Source organism: Medicago sativa, chromosome 6, assembly GCF_051527215.1.
Source record: "Medicago sativa cultivar Bolivia chromosome 6, Bolivia_mono, whole genome shotgun sequence".
NCBI lineage: Eukaryota > Viridiplantae > Streptophyta > Magnoliopsida > Fabales > Fabaceae > Medicago > Medicago sativa.
The window spans coordinates 34331836-34354483 of NC_140754.1; the positions used below are offsets into that span (position 1 = coordinate 34331836).

General features: G+C 31.7%; 1 long non-coding RNA gene, 1 other non-coding gene and 1 pseudogene across 4 annotated transcripts; all 3 read right to left on the reverse strand.

Moving 5' to 3' along the window:
- Window positions 1-3450: 3450 nt before the first annotated feature.
- LOC146914722 (uncharacterized) lies at window positions 3451-6601 on the reverse strand (annotated as a pseudogene). The gene is made up of 5 exons (XR_015014373.1): window positions 6003-6601; window positions 5781-5916; window positions 4748-5013; window positions 4556-4662; window positions 3451-4090 (listed from the first exon to the last, which is right to left on the reverse strand). The product of XR_015014373.1 is annotated as an uncharacterized LOC146914722 (transcript).
- Window positions 6602-12627: 6026 nt separating this feature from the next.
- LOC146914723 (uncharacterized) lies at window positions 12628-14744 on the reverse strand. Of its 2 annotated transcripts, XR_015014375.1 has the most exons (5): window positions 14520-14744; window positions 14318-14359; window positions 14108-14169; window positions 13431-13532; window positions 12629-12752 (listed from the first exon to the last, which is right to left on the reverse strand). It is a non-coding gene; the product is annotated as an uncharacterized LOC146914723 (long non-coding RNA). The 2 variants fall into 2 exon arrangements; XR_015014374.1 differs by lacking the exon at window positions 13431-13532 and having other exon boundaries at window positions 12628-12752.
- A 2242-nt stretch (window positions 14745-16986) lies between these two features.
- Window positions 16987-17079, reverse strand: LOC146914724 (small nucleolar RNA snR60/Z15/Z230/Z193/J17). Its single transcript, XR_015016918.1, has one exon. It is a non-coding gene; the product is annotated as a small nucleolar RNA snR60/Z15/Z230/Z193/J17 (small nucleolar RNA).
- Between the last annotated feature and the right edge of the window lie 5569 nt (window positions 17080-22648).

Consider the following 22648-nt stretch of genomic DNA (forward strand, 5'->3'; position numbering starts at 1 on the left):
ATCACCAAGATTGAAACCTCACAAACATGAAACCAGGCAAGAAAAATTATACAAAGCATGGAAGCCAAATAAGAGTAAAAAAGATACAATCAGAAGAAATCGCGTTTTCATAGATTATTTCTCGTGTAACACCAAAGAGATCAACAAATCAAATATATGATTCAATACATAAAGAAAATTGAATATATCTTAAAAAAATAATATTTACCGATATCACCAAATCAAATCTATGCTTAGTTTGACAAACCACCAAGATGCATAATATTTAATAACATGTTCAAAATTCAATTCGTATGCCTTCCAATCAAATTAAAATAATTAAGAACTACTCATGGCTGGTAGGCTAGTCAATGTGGATTGATTTTTTGGAGTTAAACCCAACCAACCAAGAAATGTTCAGGGCCTAGGTCATCACAAGGTTTAAAAAGAACATAATAATAGTTAGAAAAAGGTTTGATCTTATATCTGACAATGTTGTTCATCATGAAAAATTGTCTTTCGACATATGGAATGCAAGAGCTGAGGAAGGTGAAGGCAGTTTTACGATGATTTATGCAAGCATCTAGTTTCCAGATAATTACGACTCCATTAACCAAGATATGGAGTCAATGTTCTCTAGAACCTTCATCTTGCATAAATATTCATAAATCTGCCTACCCCTTTTTCGACTTACACATCCCAAATATCGAAGGCCAGCTTCAAAGAAACAATATATTATCACCAACATAAGAGGATAATCCTTCGGAAAAATAGAGAATTATGAATTACGATATAGTTTACAAGCACGGGATAAAATCAAGACGAGAGAAAATATTGGATGACCAGATGAAGGACGTGAAAGAATGGAGAGATTTCTTGATGATGGAGAGGATGAGAGAGAGAGAGAGAGAGACAATACAAGAAAATACTGATACTGATGAATATAAAAGAACTGGAAAACAATTACTCTCAAAAACAACTAAATTGTGGAAAGTATAATGAACCTTATGGTTAATACAATACAAAAACTTATGAAAGTCTAAGTTTGTATTTAGTTCTGCGGTGACATAGTGGATTTTGAATGAATTGATTGTGTATATTTGACTTCATCTGAAAGAAAGTTATTGTAACATGAATTATATTTGGATACATTTATATAAAAGGTGAGTTAAACAAAAAATTCAAGGTCAAGAATCGATGTTAGAGATAAAAACTCTAAACTCTAGCTTCAAGACAAAGTCCATTTTGCAGGTAAAATCAATTATACTCAAGAAAATTAAATCATATCAAAATTAATTCTACACCTACATAATCGAGTTCAACTCCATTAAACTTGAAACGAAACATGAACTAATACTTCTGATGATTAAATATGATCGGGGAGTTCTATCAAAACTGCATTGACCTTACAACCTTAAACTCCTCGCTCCACTACTCTTCAAACCTAACAAACTTTACCCTCTCAGTCGTATTCATAGCAGCCTCGCCAACTCCAACGGGTTGGATTTTCTGGGGTATAAACTCACATTGTTATTATTGCCGGGAAGTTATCGATCGATATATGGGACATCAAAGCGGAGGATGGTGAAAGCGGTTTTATGATGATTTATGCAAACATGAAAGCTCCAGAAAACATTGACTCCATTAACCCATATATAGAAGGTGGATAATGGAGTCAATATTTTCTTGAACCTTCATGCGGCATAAATCTTCTTAAAACTACATTCGCCATCCTCGACTCTAATATCCTACATATCGAAGGGAAACTTCAAAGCAATAATAACATTATCACTGATAAAAGGGATATGATTTTGGAAAAGCAGAGAATTATGGAATTATGGATGACTATATAATTTTGGAGGACGGAATAAAGTCAAGACGAGAGAAAATACCGAATGATCGGATTAAGGACGAGATAGAATGGAGAGATTTCTGTATGTTGGAAAGGATGAGAAAACGTCAACACTAGATAAATTTGTATGTTGCAAAGGATGACTTTTGAGTGTTTACATATTGAGGACTTTAGCTATCAATTATATTTTATTAAAAATGGACTAAGTATATGTACCAAAAAAAAAAAAATGGAGTAAGTATTACAAAGACTAAATAAATACAGCGACAATTATATTTTATAAACCACCTTTTTTTTTTGTAACGACTAAAAGCAAAAATTTTGTCTGGACTGATTTTATTCTAAATCTTGTGAACAACGCAAGAATCGACTTCCCTTTGTGAGAAAATTTTGATTGAATTAAGCAAAATATACATAGCAAAGAATCAAATTCAAGGAACCTTGATCATTTCATGGCTTCTGCCTCTGAATGATTTTAAATTCCAATGTTTACACAAAATTATAATCTAAAGGTATTATAAGCCATACAATGCAACTAGATAAAGCCATACTTACGATTTTGAGAAGCTTGGCAAACTTTTCTATTAGTGCAACCTGCCATTTCAAATGTATCAAATGTTATTTCACCCTTTTTTTTTTGTAGTTTAAAATTAAATTAAAATATCCCTTTTGATTAGATGAAGAAGGCACATAAAGAAACTCATTACTTAAATTCAAATCATTGTGTTATTTTTTTTTAGCAATTAGGTCGCAAAAAATCATTGAATACAAAAATAAGAGAGACAGAGAGAGATCAAGTACCGTCCTTAATAGTGTTGAAGAATATAGCCATCAACATGGTTCCAATAACATCTTCTGGCAATAACTAAAATGAAACATGGAAAATAATAAATCATCGCATAATCCTGATACAGCGGAACAACTCGAATTTATCTCAGATATTACACGAGATGTAACCTAGAATGGAAAATTGGAAGAGGAAATGGTTTTGCTGTTTACCGTGGGTGTATCTTTTTTTTCTACTCAGTGTGTTGCTTATATCACTTTTATAGGCACAAGAAGATGATAAACACAACTAGAAAACTCGGATTTAGCGACGGTAATTTTCCGTCGCAAATGGGCAAAAATCCGTAGCAAAACGATTTTCTGACGGATTTCGCGACGCAACAGAAATCCGTCGTAATAATGGGGGTCGGAAAATATTAGCGAGGGAAAATCAATTCCGTCACTCATTGTTGCGGAAGACAACCAGTCGCAAACTCCAAAAATCCGTCGCAAATTCTCTCATACAATGGATGTGTGTCACCCAGTTTTCCGTCACAAAATACCGACGTTTTATTTATCCGTCACAAATTTCTGAGGGATAAAACCGTTGCAAATTTCTGAGGGAATACTTCCGTCGTAAAACTTCTGGGAATTTCACTAGTGTCACAACAATGGCGGACGCTACTGTGAAGACAAAAATTTTGTGGCTCTTTAAAATTCCGTCACAAATACGAAGCTTTTTTTTTTCCCTCTAAAAATTAGATTAGGAAATTTCTCAATTTCTTCTCAAAACACTTGGAATATAAAAAAGGTGATGAAAAATTACAATATAAAATACATTAATATGATAAGATATGACAAAAATCACATTAATATTTGATAAAAAAAAAAAAACCTTTTTGGTTACGTTCACAAAAATCACACTACTTATCTTTAGCATGAAAATATATTGAAATAATTACTAAATAGTATTAGAACATTTACTTTAAATTAAAAGTTATACTAAAATTCTCAATAATATGATAAATAATCAAGTGGACATAGATGTTGATCCTAACTCGAACGATGAGGTCGATAAGGAGATAGATGTGAATGGCCTTGTTGAAAAGACTCCATGAATTTCTGGAACTGCTCTCGGAGCAATCGCGAATCCTCCTGTGACTGTTCTCGAGCTAAACGTGACTCCTCCTGTGATGCACGAATTAATTCCTCATTAGTCTTCAACCGCTCATTGAGTTCCATGTTTTCAGCTGACATTTTAGATATTGCAGTCCTCATATGCTCATATTCAGATGGTGAGATGCCGTCAGATGATCTGGATGAAGAAGGCTTGTATTTTCCTGCCTCTGTCCCCAAACCATATATGCGTCCTTTCTTGTCGACTCCTCCAACTACGTCCAAGAAGATGAAGTTATCTAACTGATGGTCATTAGACACATCATCCCCCTCTGTTTGTTGTGAGTTCCTTTCAAAAATCCGTCTTTCATATTCATCCTACAAAATTAGAGTTCGTCTTAATTCTTACGTACAAAAATATAAAATTAAATTAATTGCTACAATTAAATTCATATATAAACCAACCAATAACAACTTAAACAAATTAAAACTAGCTTTTAATTAATAACTAAGTTATCATGACTTCTTTCTAACTCAGAACCTGATGAACGATAATAAGCATGAATAACGTTAAAAACTATGGCACAAAGGCAGGTAACATACAACAATAAACATGATTAGATAATCAAAAACAATTATAGCACATGATGGCTAAGTTATAGTGTAGCAGCATGCATCAATACACATGAGGACAATTATAAATACTAATTTCAAAGTTTTTCCAATTACCTTGACTTTCCACCAGCTTACAAAGTCCACCAGAGGATATAACTAATTCTAGAAAATTTTCAATTGTTTTATGTTTATTTGACAAAAGGCTGATCTCATCGAATTGTAACTTACTGCAACCATTTGAGATTTGGAGGATACCACTTTGATGGATCGCCTTTCATTTTGTGTGTCTTTATATACACCTCCCAGCAGCTTGGAGTCATGTTTGAGTCAATTTTCTATAGTACAAAATAAATAAATAGATTAGTATTATGGTTAATTTATATCACTATCCTTTACTGCAAATAAAATTTGTTTACTTACTAATCTTTTAGGAATGCTCGATTGTTGGAATTGACCCACAAGTGTGCAATGGACCATCAGACGATCTTCTATTTTTCTTATTAACTTCTGCCTTGTCCTTCCATTTACTATCTTCCCAATTTTTCATGCAATTGAACAGGGATCCATTCGCCTTTGTCTATTCCTTTTCGTACCCGATACATTGTATTTTGGTACCCTTCAGATGCCTTATGATGATAAGTCTTCTCTATGTCTTGCTCATGCTCAGGAAGCCACTTATATATCCTCTGCAATACAAGCAATGTAAATAATATAGGATAAACCGGACATGGCTATAATATAGCATTTGAAAAGTAAGCATCAATTATTTTAGACATCTTAAAATGTTATTGTGTATCTAAATTTGCAGTATTTTGATCTGTACTAGTATAAAAAGTCTAAAAAAAGTAAATAAAAAAATCATAAATTACGACTAGATGTCTGCGAACCTTCAAACCCAACAGGATTCAATAAGATATGGTTACTATTTCAAAGTTTAATAGAAGTTAGTAGTTACGATTCTACAGGGAGTTTGTCACAAAATTGATGCATTAGAATTCTATAATAAGGGAATCATGGACTCACTTCATACTCAAGTATAAGCAGAAGTATTTTTTTTCACACTTATTAAGGATGGTAGTTAAGTGCATATAATTTCCTTGATTTCATGTAAAAAGAGATTAGGAAAAGGGTGATGCTCCACTGGAGAGCTATAGTTAGTACCAATCCGAAAACAACATCACCTAAGGGCTGTATATATGTTAATTGGTGTAACTTATCATTTTATAGTTTTCATAAGAGACTAGTAACAAATTCCATTCCATACCCTCCAAAGTTGGGAGGGAGCAAAAAATGATGGTAGGCAGTGCGGTGGAATATAATATATACCAGCAATTCCAAATAAAAAATGGACTAGAGATAACTTCAACCGACAATTCCAAATAAAAAATGGACTGAGCGGCAAATCTAACAACGCGGATGTTAAACATAAGTTGGAGGAAGAGAAGGACAGTACCTGAAACTCATTATACCACAAGTCCGCAAGATCCTTGTGATTTTTCCTTAACTCTATATAAGTTGCCCAAGTCCCTTGAAACAGAAGTTTCATAATCTTTGTAATGGCACGTGGGGGCTGAACAGCAGGCTCAAACCTATAAAAACAAAATTAAACAAGTAGTAAAATACAAGGATACAAGTTATTATAGAATTAAACGGAAAATATTATAAAAAATCTTACGTTAACTGTGGTCCCGGACGGATCTATATACGCCTATCGGTAGGATCAGTACTCCCAGCTATCGGATACGAATCATCACATGATGATGATGATGCATGTGGATCACCACCAGATACAACATCGGATGGTAAATGTGGCGGGCTATGTGTATTAGAAAGATGTGAACTTAGAGTAGAGTGGGGAGATTGGATATTTGTAGGTATTTGAGAAGTGGGAGCATGAATTGTAGACATTTGTGGACTTGGAGTAGAAAGGAAAGGTGTGAAATTTGTACGTGTTTGAGATATGGGATGATGTGTCTGTTGCCTTGTAGGTTTGGGAGGTTGGATATTTGAAGGTATTTTAGATGTAAGATGATGTGTAGGTTTCCTTGTAGAGTGGGGTTGTTGGGTATTTGTAGGTATTTGAGAAGTGGGAGCATGGACAGTAGACATTTGTGGACTTGAAGTAGAGAGGAAATGTGGGAAATTTGTATGTGTTTGAAATATGGGATCATGTGTAGGTTGCCTTGTAGATTGGGGTTGTTGGGTATTTGTAGGTTTCCTTGTATATTGAGGTGGTTGGGTGTCTGCAGGCCTAGGTGCTTGAAATCTGGAAGAACGTGACTAAGTAGTTTTATGCTTCCCTCCCCCATTTCCCCTAACTTTGTTGATGCTTATACCAACACCTCTTCCACTGTCCATTGTAATATCATTGTCTTCCATCTATCTATACACATATAAAACTAGGTAATTAACTACTGTACATAAAAAAGTTAAAAGACACACAAAATTAGACATGACCACAAATAGGTTAAAAGGCACACAAAATTAAAACATAAGCACAATTAGCATTTTCCATTAATATGCATAAGAATCACACATAAGGATTTGTTAAAAAAATTTAACATAACAATAGAAAAAAGACTAGTTTGAATATGTATATTCATCATCTGAGTTGGAAATATAATTTTGTCTGCAATTTTGTCTGCAATTTAGATTTAAACTAAAGAATTTTGTCTGCAATTTAGATTTAAACTTTATGCACATACAATTCTGAGTTGGAAATATAATTTAACTTTTTCAATTTCAGATGCGAGAATGAATGTCAATTTTAGGAATTAATAAAACGTTGTCTTGCAAAGGATGAATATATCAATTTGAGATTTGAGGAGGGCAGTAGTGTTCTAAAAGTTGAAAAGAGATTTAATCAAACATGTAAATGAAGAAACATGGGATTTGACATTTATTAGTCTAGATTTTATTTGATTTTTCCTTTTTATAGCACTTAAGCTAATGTGTCTTAATAATGATTTTAATTGGTTGACGGTGAATGTTTTTTTTACACTGTCAGTATTCTAATTAAACTCAAAACAAAAACAAAATTATATATCCAAAATTTGTTCTCCCTAATTAATAATTAAAAAAAATAAAATTAAGCATCCAAATTCCATACACTAGTTTGAAGCAAATAAACAAAAAAAAAAAAAAACAAAATTATCTATCCAAAATCTGTTCTACCTAATTACTAATTAAAGAAAACAATTAACCATCCAAATTCCATACACTAGTTTGAAGCAAACAACACAAAGAAGGGGATTCAACTGTAAAAGACAGCAAAAAAATCTTCACCAACTAAAACATATAAATCTATAAAACAACCCAAATCACAAACAAATTGACAAAATCCCAAAACGAAAAATCAAAACCTTAACAGATAGGCATTCAAATTGTGCATACATAAAAACAGAAGAAGGAGAAAAAGAGTCTGGAACCTGTTTGCAGCAGCCAAGTGAGATGAGCTAAGCGAGCAACGGGCCGAGCGAAGTGAAGGATTTAGGAACCTGTTTGCGGCAGCAAAGTAAGATTAGCGATAAGCTGATCGAAGGGAACTGATGAGTGAAGGTTTTGGGAATTAGATTGATGAAGTGAAGATTTAGGGCAAATGAATTTGGAAATTAGAGAGGGGAAATTAGATTAGGAACCGATTGGGGGACCTGTTTTGGAGTTAGATTGATGAAGGATGAATGGATTTTGGTATGAGCGATTGCTGATTGATGGGTGAATGAGGAAAAACTTCGAGTTTTGTTGTGTATCTGTTTGTTATAATAATAATGAATGATTTGAGGGAGAAAGTGGTGTTTTGTTATTTATATAATAATAATAATAATAATAATTCCTTCAAAATAATAATAATAATAATAATAATAATCTATCACAGTATATAATTGTGAGCAGGAATGTTCTATTGTTTGTGTTATTGAAAAGATCAAATAAATTATTATATATTTTTGAATAAAGAATTTTTATTATATTTGTTATTATTGTTTTTTGAATAAATTTTATATTTGTTATATTATTGTTAAAAGATTAACGTAATTTGTTACTTATAATAATGAAACATCCGTATCTGAAAAATTCAAGTTTTTTTTTTTTATAACAAACTTTTGTTACATATAATAGTGAGAGTAGAAATTATATAAATAAGACTGTAATGTTGTTAAAAATTTAAGTGCAAATTAGAATAACAAATATGATGGCAAAAATAAAGGACTCTATGAATATTCAAAAAGAAGAAAGAGTGGAAGATTCGTTTGAAAATAGTGAAGGAGAAGGAGAAATAGTTGAAGATTCATTCGACAAGATACAAGAAAAAATTTGCAACGAAGAAGGAGAAGTTTCATCAAAAGTTCTAATGGATCATGATTTAACCGAGGAAGAGTATCAATTTGAGTTAAAAAAATTTCAAGATATGGTTGAAGCTGTGTTTAAGAAGATACAAGAAAAAAATGGCAACGAAGAAGAAAAGAATTTACCAAGAGTGTTATGGGATTTTGATTTAAACGATGAAGAATATTGCGAATTTGATTTGAACAAATTTCCAAAAGAAGAATCTTCCCAACACGAGTTTCAACCTGTGATTAGGAAGATGTTAAGAAAACTTCTTCCTAAATTTTTTGAAACCCATTTTATTTTGATTTTTAGATTTGAAATAAAGAGTAACTTTGAATCAAAGTTTCCAACTTTGAATCAATGACACCGTCTAGTCTAGTACAACATAAAAACATTTTATGTTTAGTCTTGCATTAGTTTATCTTCTTTTTGAGAATTACATATTGCTTAGCCATAACTTCGCTTTTCTATAGTTGGTGAAATTTACTTTTCCTCATATAGCCTTAAATCTGTTTTACGTATTTACCACCTCTTTGATTTAGATTTGGTTTATTGTGTAAAGGAGCCTCTTTGGCTAATTTCTTGTCTACGTAGTTTTCTAATAAGCTACTGAAAAAATGCTTATGATTTTAAGCATTTGTTAGGTTTTTCTTTTAGATTCTCTCTTTGTTTTAAAAGAGGTAATTTTTTTTATAAGAAACTGATATAAAAGTGATTATTTTGCTTTAAAAAGAGATTTTTTTTCTTCGAAGATGGATAACAAACGAGGAGTTCAGTTAATAGGTAACAAGTTAAATTTACAGATTTCACTAAAACAAATAAACAAACTACTCATCACTACTGATCTCAGAAACTTACCCGGCGCCACGATTCAGCAAGGCAAGACCTCCACCTCGACCACCTCTAGGCCTGGAATACCCAAACAAAAAAGTAAATAAGTGATTGAAGATTTCAACAGAATTTGAACCATTAGAGGAAAAAAAATATCTGACATTTGCTGCCTATTTTGATCTAGTAGTTTAGATATGAACATCAATTTTCACCATTCACAAATAAATATGTACTCCATCCAGGGTGAAACAAAGTATCCAAATAGACATTCCCTCAAACATGTTATGTTCTTACCTTAGTTTTGGGATACCACATGAATATGAATAGGGCAAGCTTCAATTCTCCATACATGGGAACCCTTCATAAAGTTCCGGCGTTAATTTTTTGTACAAATCTTATTGATCAAAATTGAACAATGTACAAATGTCTAAAAACTGAAGGACTCACCACCCAATAACTACATTAGAAAACTTTTCTAGTACTGTGAGAAAAGCTACAATGATCCTGCAAATTAAGGATGAACAAACACATAAATCAAACAATGATTATTAACTCCATTCGCACATGCCAGACAGCATTAGCATAGCATATAATTATGTATGCTGCAATTGAAGTGCTTAAAATGAATGCTACTGCCAAACATGCTTCTGATAAAATCACAAGCCACACAATTAGATGCCACATTCGCATTTACATAAGACTAAGAGTGCAGGAGGTCACAAGAGTGCAGTCATGGTTTATCAGATCTCATATCAGGTAGAGACAATGAAACACAAAAAACATAGAATGATAAAAAGGGGAAGATAAAGAAAGAAGAGCTTGAACACAAGAAAATCACAGACAGTTCATCACAAGAAAATACAAACCTGTAACTTTTCAGCGACCTTTTCACATTCCATTCGTGAAAGACAATAGATGATGCCACATTCATCAAATTGATTTTCCCTGATAAAGCAACTCACGACCATGTAAACTCTCCAATTGATGAGAAATTCGCGCAGGGGTGAGAAGAGACCCTAATGACCAGACGCTTTCATGCTTTCGGTAGCTCTGGTCGTTATTGAGGATGGGAGACAGGGCTGCCAGTGCAATCAGAATGTAACATAAACCATCAATTTGAGAAAAAATTAAAGGACCTATCTGACAAAAATGTTAAACTTAGAGCACGACAAACATAATTTCTACAAGCTTAAATAAGGAAATTTCTTATAGAAATTACTTCTTATTTCTAACAATGAATAAATAATAATCTGCAGCTTAAATTATAAACATGCCTCTTGTTATATCAAGCTGCAACATCTTTCTAAAAATAGCCCACAGACTTTGAATTCGTTTTAATTTTAAACAGATTAATATCATTTTTAAGTTTCAAATTGCATTTCTTCAACTAAAATAAAAACAAATCAAATGCCAACACCTCAAATATATAGTTCAGCTTAATAATAATGAAGAAAACCAAAATAATTGTGTTTGGTGATGTAGAAACCAAACTCGGGTAACCAGTAGTTGAAAACTATGTTGGCACCGTGATTTTAACGAAAAGCTACCATACTAAATTGTTTATATTATTTTGTGTAGACATATATATGGTTGAAACATGAATAGTAAGTGAGATAAATTTGTTGTTATAGAGCCTGCAATTTACATGATATATGTTACAGTAAGAGTGAATGCACTCTCCATGGCTCCCGACTTGTTTCTCTCAAGTTCAGAGAGAAATAAATGTTATCATAAAAATACCGTGTGCACAGACTGAGTTCGATGAAGAAGCTTCACGCAGCAACATGCTCTTCAAGCGGCCAAAACCATGATGAGACTTTCTAATTAACATGATAAGATGGTTTTGCTTCTGCGTGGATGGCAGAAGCAATTTTGAATCGACAGTAATTTCTAACCATATTCATCTATTGGACATCATTGTCATAATCTATCTCTTTTTCAAGCTATTTAAACTAACTAACTAACCATGTAGTAGTTTACAAGTGACCCTCTTGTTACAAATCGAGCAATCCAGTAGTCTTAGTAGAGTCTGCCTCGTAATTCAAGTTAACAATTAAAAATTGATATCACATAATACCTCAATAAAACTGAGTATTTAGCTCAAGGTGACAGCAATGAAGATACAGTCATGGTACATTGGACAATAATTTAAGATTGTGCAAAAGTTTTTTTTTTTGTTAGAGATTCTGATTCTTCAGAAACGCTTAAGCCAAACCTCCTATTATTTTTTACAAACTGAGTTTTTATACAAGTGATTTTTTAAGTAAAATTCCCAAACAAATGGGCTCATAATCATACCATTATGTTGTTTCAAATTTTAGTGACAATAAAAATGTGGGTGTGGGTCATCTGTGGGATATGGTTAGGGCGTACCTCAGCTTGATCAGAACCAGTTCCCAACTGCTCAAACTGGTTCCCACCAAATGCATATACATCACCATCAGCAGATGTACAGACAGTATGCCAAAAACCTGCAGCAACTCCCTCTATTTGAATGCCAAATAGGGAAGATACGCAGGTCGGACTCAGTTCATCATCGGTGCTTCCTTGCCCGCACTTTTCCAAAAACAAGATAACAAAATTTAGTATAACAAGCAAAAATCATGCATCAACAAAGAAAGCGATCAAAAAGATGAATATTGGAACATATTATCCCTTGTTAGAGTGAACCTCATCTTAAAACGCAATCCACATAAGGCCAGTATTTGAATTTCAATCAAATTAGTCAATAGCTTAACGAAACAAAACACAAGTATTGAAAACGAGAGAAAAGATACCTACAAAAGTTGAATGTGAAGGTTAGCAATAGAAGCACTTGGTTTAATAATTCCGATCTCAATTTCTTCAGCGGAAACCTTGAAATCGTTGCGAAGTAATGGACTAAACACCTGAATCACACGAATCGCTGAAAACGTTACAAACATGATCTTGAATATTATCATTTAACACATGCACTAGATTAGATTAGTACACATTTTTGGTAATCATTATTTAACACGATAATTAAAAGTAATCACTGAAAGGAATGAAACAAAAATGAACAGAAAAATGATTAAACATTAGTGTCAACGAGGCAGTTTCACTGTCTGTCTAAGGAATAAGAAAGATTAACTGAAACTATACTTTTTTTAAGCTTCTCCTTTTTTCCCTCATTTCACTACTGCCTTGGACCGGCCCAGGTTACAGATAATAGTTGATTTATAGGTTAATGTAATACCTTGCTTGATTGAATCTATCCCAACTTTTAAACCACCAACAGATGACAATACTGCAGCAAGACAGATAGAAAGTGAGAATTGTTATAAACAAAAGAAAAAAACTAAACATTGTAGAGAGAGACGATGTGAGTCACCAGTGAGTAGATAGCGGGTAATATAACAAACAGGACATAGTAGTATCAATGAAAACATCAACAATAACATAAAAGATCGCTGAATAAACTGTATAGACTATTTATATAATATTAATAACAACGATATAAGCTATATGTCTCTAAGTTTCAATAGTCGGCTCCCCGCCTTAATCAGGCTCCCTGCCTTAGTTAGGCTCCCCGCCTGTAAATAGTAATGATAGGCTCCCCGCCAAAGTGGCTCCCCGCCGGTAAAATTTCTATTAATAATAATGACAATAATAATAATTAATACTAATAATAAGCTTTCAGCTTTAAGTAAGTTATAGTATACCAATGCTATTATCTACATATAATACAACAACAATGTTCTGATAACATTTCTCAAAAACAGTCCAAACCCAACATTATTCCACAATTTAAACTCCCAAAAGTATCCAACAAAATTCATGCATTTAACTTTATTAAACCCCAAATTCAAAGTCATATTACCATGTCCTTCTAAAGAATCAATGAATGAGACAGTGTAAATTGATAGATAGAAAGAAGCTTAAAGTGATAACCTAGGACTTGTTATAGTCCCCATTATTAACTCACAAGTTTTCTAAGTTGTTGAAAAATGGATTGAGAACTGATGCTGGTCGATCAGATTCACCGTATCAGCACAAATCCTTGTTCTTCCTCTTCTATCCTTAGTTTCTGAAAGTAACCCAATTCAGCCATCCATTCCTTATTGCATGTTACACTACCCAACAATAAACTTGATCTACACCTCTAATTTCATGAAATCTCTAGCTAATACATTCAATTAAGACATTGATTTGATGACTCACTCTCTCCCTTCCTTTCCCATTCTAATTTTTTTTCTGCTCTCTCCTTCTATTCTCTTTTTTTCTTTCTTAATGGCTTATTAGCAACTAATTGGGTTCTTGAGCTTCTTTTGAAAGCTTCGCTGTCCCCAAGACAATTCACTTCCTCTCTATATAAAAGTGATAATGACTATATAAACTCTTATATTATATAATCAAATTAGAGCATACATACATATATATATAGTATAACTTGCCTCTAATATTAGTTACTAGTATTTTATTTTTTATTTTATTTTATTTTATTTTTTTATACTAAGAGTCTATGTAAAATTCTTGTAAGCTTTCACTACTACATATGCTAACTATTTTAAATTCTCTAAATTTAGTAAAACTTTTAGGGGTATTACAAATGATACTTTAAAAGATATTTGAGACAGATTATCATATATATGTGAGCCTCACCCAATCCAATTGCATCAGAACTTTTCATTATCCTTGACCACTTGCAACAGTCAATGAACATCCTAAAACAACAACAATAAGAACATTTTTCGAGTTAAATGCTCTCCATTTTGTTCTTCCTAGTATTTCTTTTCTCAGATAATAAAACAAAATAATATCCTTTTCATAGTTTAATTTCCATTAATTCACAACAACCGAAGCAATTCTCACCGAATCTGAACAGCATACGTTGATTCCAGCTCTTGTTAAAACCTATTTAAGATCACATTACCAAGATAAAAGAATAGGATTAAACCCCCAATTTGTTAGACTTGGTTTGGAATGGACTCAAAGAAATCTAAGATTATACCATCTATACTAGTTTCTCTAGTCATCCATACTAGATATCATCACTAAATTTCATAAATATTACCTCAAAGAGTCTCAATGAACCATTTCCAATAGATGGGTATTCTTCACCTTCTCTTAGAGCACCAACTCCAACTCCAAAATTTTACCCAAAATCACTTGTACTATGAAATAGCTTGCTTAGATCCATAATATTTCTTATGAGTAATTGATTTGTGGAAGTAGATTGATGATTTGAAGGAAAAGGAAGAAAAAAAGAAGAAAAAGTGAAGTTATGGAGGAACAGAACAAAGAACGAGAGGAAAGAAAGAAATAACAAGGGAAAATGGTTTTTTTTTTTGTGGTAGATATTACCGCTGGATAATCTTTTTTGAAGAAAACCGCTGGATAATCTATTAATAGATTCATAAATTTAATTTTTTTAAATTATTATTAATTTTTTATTTTACAAGTTGAACGGTGCGTTTCAATAACTCTCTCATTTTTGCATTTTTCACATTCACCATCACAATCTAATTCAGATAAAAAAAAGTACAAAGCATGATACTTGTACAATAATAATAAAGTGATATTGAAACATAAATTCACGAGTAAATTCACATTCACATTTTTCACATTCAGTCCTTTAGAGCATCCATAATAGTAGTTCCTTAATAGGGATTCCTTAAATGAACCCCACGTTACACGTCACTTATTTATAATATATTAATAAAAGTACTTATTAAGGACTCAATGACTCCAATGACAATACACTAATAAGGACTCAAATGAAAAGTACTTAAATATGACCCACTAACTTTGCATCATTAAACAAAAATAATTGATTAATTAAATTATAAATTACCTCATAATATTTAATTACAATCCTTAAAAAAAATTATAAAATATTTATTTATTCGTATGAACTTAAATTTCTACCACATTTGATAATAATTTGAAAATGGAAAAATTAACATTACAAATTTTACATTGCTTGTTAAAAAATAATAATAATTAAAGAAAGGTTGGGTGGGTAGAAAATGGTGCAAGTTGTCCAACTATTCCTATTTGTTTTTTCTTTTATTTTAATTTTTTTTATAATAGTGGTGTAACGGATATAATTTTATTTTAAGGGTTTTTTATATACACATTTTTGAAGTTTTTTTTTTGGTCGAACATTTTTGAAGTTTTAATCCCCTATTTTAAAAACCAACTTTTTGATCGTTATATTAAGGAAGTCAACAATTTTTTTTTTGATCCCCCACAAATTTTGATGAAGTCACATCCTCGTTAATGACATGGTGCTGACCGTGTATTAATGAGGTATAAAAAATATTTTCCATGTCATTATTATTTTATTTTTATATTATAAATTAATTAAAATAACTGCCTCCATCTTTACCATCAACATTCAACACTAGTACAAGATTAATCACAATCCATGATCAGCACTCTTAAAACTCAACCCCCAAATATGTATGTGGTTGTTGGTTGTTGAAGATGAAGATTTGTTGAAGAAATTTTTATAATGAATATTAATATTGTAATATATAAGTAAAATAAAAATATATTTTTCAAATCATTGTGCCAACTCAGCGTCACATCAATGAAGTTGTTGGGGGACTAAAAATATCCGTTAACTTTCTTAATAGAGGATCAAAATGTTGGTTTTTGAAATAAGGGTTTTAAAACTTCAAAAATATGTAAATAAGAGGACCAAAAATACATTTAAGCCAAATTTAGATTTGAATAAAAAATAAGTAAAAATGAAGAAAAAAATGCAAATTAGTGGGGTCATGTGTTTTTTAGTGGAAGAAAAGGAAAGATTTAAAAAAAAACCTAAAATAACTAAGTACTAATAAAAACCAATTAAAAAAAACCTAAAATAACTTAGTGCTAATAAAAAACAATTAAAAGAAATAACAAATGAGTCACCATGGTGTGGTGGTAAGTAGCTTTGATTGCAAATCTAAGGTCGCGGGTTCGAGTCCCATCACACCCATAACCCATAAGTTTTAATTAATTTGCATTTTTCATCATTTAATTTTTAATTAATTTGCATTTTTCATCATTTAATAAAAACGCGAAATTCTCTTTGTGACGACATTCAAGGACGTCGCAAACCATTTGGGGAATCTGCGAGGGAATAAGTGACGGAACAGTTATAGAAGGAACAAAACCGTCGCTAAATTCCTCACAAAACATGGGAATCTCAAATTTCTGACGAAATTTATGACGGATATGTAGCGACGACTGAAACCCTTGCAAACCCCGTCGCTACTGACATCTTAACAATATCCCTCACAAAATCCGTCACAATTAGCGACGGAATACATTACCTCACAAATTTCCGTCGCAAAATCCGATTTTTCTAGTAGTGAAAACTAAAGCTGAAAAAAATGTAATAGTTCCATGATACAATTCAAACAATTCAGATGATAATAGACTACAAATACATTCGATATGTCCTATTCCAAATGCGATCAATATTTACCATTATTCAATTGCAGAAAACATTGACAAACACAACATGTAAATAACTAACGCAACAATTTGAACATCAGATAGGAGCGAAAGACTGAATTTTATTTTAATAATCACGAATTGGTCATTTGAACTATGCTATTAAATCATCATTGGACTCTCCAATGTAAATAATAAGTAAAAAAAATTCAAAAGCATATTGAGATCAAAGAATAAATAAAAGTGAACAAAATGGCCTCATAGATGAAAACGAAAAGAGATATGGCTTTTGCATACACGTGAAAAGTTCAGCCTTTGAATGAGTCACTTAAAGCATAAAAATAGGGCAAGACTTATTCTAATATTCTAATATTTCGTGAAAACCGTTTATCCGGTGAGAAAAATAAGGCAAAGGTCAGTAAATTTTGGGAAAAATTAAACGTTAAAGAAAATTCATTTTTTGGATAGCCTAAATTTTTATTAACTTTTAAAATAAAATAACTTAAAAATCACAACATTAAGATCATAGTAAGAACAGAACTTGGTGCAATAATTCCAAATAAAATACTTCATTTTTTATCATGTCTCATTCATATTCTCTTTTCTAATACACATGGTTTTGTATGTTTCAAATGACTAATACTTTATGAAAATATACCAGTGGGTGGAGGGGATATAAGAAATTCAGTGTGTGTTTGGATGGAGTGTTTAGAAAGTTGAGGAGAGTGGAGGGCATAATTTTATTTTTTAATGTATAGACACTAAAATGTTTAATTTTTAAATAATTATTTTATAATGTTCGTAATTTCAAAAAGTAAAAGTGAGCTCTTCCCCTCCATTCCCATCCTAAACTATGGAACCTGGGGGGGAGTAACCCATTTGAGTTAGTCTGATGGTATATATTGACTTGGAACCTGAGAGTGTGCTCCTCCTTAAGGTCTCAGGTTCGATTCTCTTCGGTGCTAATTTCGGAGGGCTACTTTATCTTCTTTAAAAAAAAACATTGCGGAGGAGTAAACTTGTTTTTAGGCTGGATGTGAGGCAGGAAACTAATCTAAAGAATGAAGCACGTGTTTTTGTCCTCCCAATTGTCAAGAATAATGTAGTAGTAGAAATGAAATGGTTTTTAATAGTTACATTTTACATTTGATATTTCTACTTTGTAAATATTTCTCTTGATTTTACCCTCTCAATCATCTTTATAGAGTCCCTGACAACTCAATCTGGTTGGATTTCCTTGGCTATGATCTCTCGATATTATTGTTCCTCAAAAGTTGTCTATCGATATCTAGAATATGAAAGCAAAGGATGTTGAAGGCGGTTTTATATTGGTTAATGAAATCATGGAGGTTTTAGACAACATTGAGTTCATTGACTCATATATCGTAGGTGGTTAACGGAGTCAATGTTTTCTGAAACCTTCATTTGACATAAATCTTTGCAAAATCGTGTTCACCTTCCTCGAGTTTAATATCCTAGATATCGAAGGCCAACTTTAAAGGCACAATAACATTATGATCGATATAAGAGGATATAATTTAAAAAGTAGATAATCATGGATGGCGATGAGATTAAAATTTAAAGAACAACTAAAAATTTCTCGATGTGTTTGGCTAACAACTCTTTCAATGCATTCTAATCTCTCTGAAACAATCTTCTTAAAAGTCTAATTATATGCACTGATTTTATTTGATAATAGTTGAGTCTTAATCAATGAAAGTACTAATATATAGAATAATAATAGTTGAGTCTTATTATTTCACTACAAACATTTATTATTAAAGAATAATGCTATTTGTAGCGAAATGGTTTTTCGAGAAGCATAGCGACCGTGTATTTCAGTTACTCACATTTTGTTGACCAGCTTCTTTCCATTACTCCCCCCATGATTTCCACTCAGGTTGCTTTCTTAATTGTTGATTTCATGTTCGTGAAGAATTCGTGGGAATATATGTCGCTGTATATAGCACTGCCGATTATTAAAACTAAAGATTGAATAGAAAATGTGGTTTTTACGGTTATATATACTTTCTTTTGTTGCGCCTCAGCCTTCTCTTCTTGAGAGGTGCTGTTTTGCCTTATATATTAATGCTGTTCAAAAAAAAAAAATGATAATGAAGCTTTTCTTGTGACAGAAAGGAGAAAGAAGAGTGAAGAGGAAGGAGTGAAGGCAATAAGTTGGTACACAATTTTGTTGATTGTGGTCAAAGAGAGAAAGAAATGAAGAAATGACAAATAATACGTAGAGAAGTTGCAGTGTTTGTTTGTGGGAGTGGGGTCCACAAAAAACCTATACTTTTATTATGCATTTTAAGGTTTGAGATTTAACTTGGTATAAGTGAAGACCAAGTGTAAAAAGAAAATATACCTTACATGGCTATTAACATGAGAAATATGGCCAAAGGAATATAATAGTTACATAAGATATATCGAGACAAGGTTGAATAACTTACATGGCTACTAAAAAGAGGATTATGGTAAAAGGAGTTAGTAAAACATAACAACTCTTGTAATTACAAGGAAACACCTTCGTCATTCTTTATACTCCATTTTTTGTTTATAATAAAACGTAGTTTTTCTAATTTACACTACCAAAACCAATCTCAAAAAATGAAACAAGGAAAGAGTTAAAGATCTCGTGTTAAATTTTGAAGATTATCACGTGAAGTGTGTGTTATATTTGTTAGGATTCCATATATTTAATGTATTAAAGATATAGATAAAATTGAATTTTTTACTTATTATGAGAGAGGATGCATTCCTCACATATGAAGGAATGTGATAGTTGAGCTTCTAGTTGTAGAAACTATGAGGAAACAGGTTGTGTAGAAACTTGTGGGAGAATCCAAGTTATCAAGCCCCTTGGAACCGAAATTGAGGCTTTGAGTTCACTTGCTACTTCCCAATCTTGCACATAACAAATGTAGCTTAAGTAATTGGTGAACATCGCTGTATGGATGTTGTGTCAAATGATTAATGCTCTTCCTTATGTAAAACTCCGACACGAATCAAATCAAATCAAATCATCATCAAAACAAAAAAATAATAAAATAAATTGACTCAAACATGCAAACTTGAAACCATTTCAAAAGAAGAAAAAAAATAATCAATCACCTTCAACTCTTGAAACAAGATTTTGCAGTAATTCCATCAATGAATCTTCAGACTGAAAGTTTTTATATATAGAAAAAAATATAATAAAAACAATTATTCAAAACCAAACATGGCAAAAATCTTCTAGTAGCTCTTTAATCTTCTTTTGTCATCATCAAACAAATCACCGTAAGGATCTATCTCACTTTCATCATCATTTCCTTGAGAGTGCATCATTTTAGGAGAGGAACCTTTGCGGCGCTGTTGTTTTTCAAGGCTTAGGCTATGGTTACTTTCTTTCTTGATTTGGTTGCCATCTGTCACAAGACGGTATCCATCTTCACAATTCTGACACATCAGAGTCGGCTCCATGTAGGCATAAAGATGGATGACAATTCCATATGTGTCCAACGCTTTAACTCGTAGGGTTAACATGTTAAGCGAGAGAAATCGCAGTGACAATAAACATCTACACTTTGTCGGTTGCACACCAATGAAGTGTGTGTTTCAAAATTCTATAGAGAGAAAAACATGTTCAAGAACCAATGACTTCTCATATATTACATAAATTCAATAATCTTATTGAATGAATGAAAACATGATGCTATATAAGGTCAGAGAAACTGAGAATACAACAAAATTCAAACCCCCTGCAAAATTCAATTTCTCCTATACATTGAAAATAATAAACAATAGAACTCAAGAGTCAGAATGTCATAGGTTAACAAACAAATGTTATAAAGACATAAGTAGTTTCAGCCTATAAAAATCATTTGACCTAGATTGTTATTTAAGATTTAGTGTAGCTCTGCTTACCACAAAAATCTTTTACACGTTTATATTTAGCTCTCCAACGTGGATAAGTTGGATCACCATTGAAACACCCACAATTCAAAATTCTATAAAATGTAAATATGAAGTGAGGAAATGAATTAAAAAATTTCATTGTCATTGCCCTTGCCATTACAAAAGGTAAAAGGCTGCAAGTCGAAATCCATATCGAAATTAACATGACTGTCAATTTATTTAACAGTGTCTCAACCTCTTGTAAACTTTTTTCAATAAAATGGGGGAGCTTAAGGTGCTTTATCAAGCGTAAGCTGTTTTCACTATATATACTTCTTGATTGCAGATACTACATGTAAACATCTCATGAATATTTAAACTTGTGTCAAATTTGACCTTCCATATTAGTTTTTTCTTCTCTTTAAACTCCTCTTAAAAAATAAATGAAGCTTTAAACTAAGTATGACTTTACATAGTTGAAAGATTTCGGTTTTTAAAGTTGATATTGTTCAAAAACTTCACTAAAATGAGTTGTAAAAAGGCCTGGAGATTTAAACTAACTAATACTTCTTCATAAATTTTATAAAGGTAAGATTTTGAAGTTCAAAAACTTTTTTAACATCCTATTTAAAATGTAACTTGCTTTAAGCAAAGTAACACTTAAAGGTAATTTAAAAAATTTAAGGTTCTAAACTATTATAACTCAAAAAAGGTCAGATTTCAAAACTTCAAAACATCCCTATAATGAAAGATATAAAATGAAGAATTAGTTGGTATACCTTTGTATTCTTTTCCTAAAAGTCTTAAGTTGGGAAACAAACACACAGTCTGAATAGAAAATAAAGATGCAGAAAATGTGTTGTTGTGCCATTACAGTCGTGAAAGATACAAAAGGATCGACATAAAAAAATAAGTAATAAAAATGAAGAATAAGATAATGATCGTGTTCATAGTCACTTTAACATAGACAGCAATTAGAAAACTAAATAACCAAAAACATAATACCATCCATTAATTAATATGCATTGCTAATTGAACATGTTCTTAATATTGAATACCAATTGTGGCTATGCCCACAAAAATTTAGTAGGAATGCAATAACTGGAACTATGGACATTATTCATAAAAATAATGCTCTAACATTACCGAAGGACACTTTAATATAAAAAACCTAACAATTATATTGGAAAATTATACTAACAACTGCACCAAATACAACCCCTAGAACTATAACCCCGGACTTCATAGTTTTATCTTCATATCACAAGTACAAAATAAAATATATAAGACTCAGAAACAAAATGTTGTTTTTAAGTCATATATTTTTTATTTTGCAGTTGTGGTACGACGATAAAAGTTTGAAGTTCAGGGTTATAGTTCTAGACGTTTTGTTTGTTGTGGTTGTCAGTATAATTTTTGGGATCTGCCCCTACTTCCAATGTAACTGTTAGGTTTTTTAAGTTATCGTGTCCTTTTTTCACGTGAAAGCATTATTTTTATGAAAATCCCGTAGTTCCACTTATTGCATACCTACTAAGTTATTACGAGCATAGCCTTAATTGATATTCAACAATAAGAACATCTTTAATTGACAATTTAGCTTATTTATTTGATGGTATTGTGCTTTTGGTTATTTTTTTTTTGTATTGTTGTTTGTGTTCAAGAGATTACGAACAACATCATTATCTTATTCTTTAGTTTTATTACTTATTTTTTTGGCTTAATTGATCATCCGATCCCTTAACTTAATTTTTTATTTCACAATGGTCCTTAACTAAAAAAAATATTTCAAATAGGTCCCTTATGTATTATGCCGTTATCTATTTTGGTCCTCGTAGTTAGTTTTATTATGTCTAATATTTTTAATATGAC